Below are 850 nucleotides of genomic sequence, written 5' to 3' on the forward strand. Positions count from 1 at the left end.
CTCTGCGTTAAGTTCCCTGCAAGCCGACCTTTCTGGGACCAAAAACATGCAGAAACAAGTTCAGTGTCCAGACATCTTCCCAGTTGTGACAGTCCAGAGCAGGTCAGTGCTGCTGCTCCTTTGCACAGGATTCATCATTAGCTCATTTTTCTGCATGGAGCCAAAGCCTTTTTAATTCTGTGGCAAACAAACTCACCAACAACGTGCCAGTCTAATCCATAAATTAAGTGCAGACAGTTCAGTGCTGCAGATCTGCCTGGGAGCTTTCTGCTTTCCTGCAGGCCAGAGACTGCACAGTGATTAGAGAAATTAATAGCTGGAAATGTCAAAGCCTTGTTTGCAAAGCTGGGGCTGCTGTTGGAAGCTGGCTCTGTCCCTGACTGTGCTTTTCCCTGCTCAGGAGCCACAGTGCACACAGGAGGACACTTCTGCAGACCAAGGGAAATTTTGGGACCATTTTGCTGGTAGGTTAAGGTTGTTTTCTTGTTTTGTTTTCTTTTTTTCAGACTGGCACGTTTCTCAGTGGTTTGGGGGTTTTTTATGTGTGGGTTGTTTTTTGGGTTTTTTCCTTGAAATAAATGAATATTTAAAAGGTTGCTCGAAGCAATTTAGAAATCCATACATGAACCTCAGCATTCCAGTTAAGGACTGAGGATAATTCTTAAATATGTGGAAACACTTTAGTAACAGTGCATATGGAGAATTTATATAGAAGTTACCATAACCATAACTTGGAGTTAAATGATACAGAAGGTTATTTTATGCCTCCAGCACTGGGTGAGTTCTACACCGTGGGGTAAGTGAAATGAAAAACCACAAAGTGAATTTGACTTGCTCTTAACCTTACTTA

The sequence above is a fragment of the Pseudopipra pipra genome, chromosome 20 (genome assembly GCF_036250125.1).
Source record: "Pseudopipra pipra isolate bDixPip1 chromosome 20, bDixPip1.hap1, whole genome shotgun sequence".
Lineage (NCBI taxonomy): Eukaryota > Metazoa > Chordata > Aves > Passeriformes > Pipridae > Pseudopipra > Pseudopipra pipra.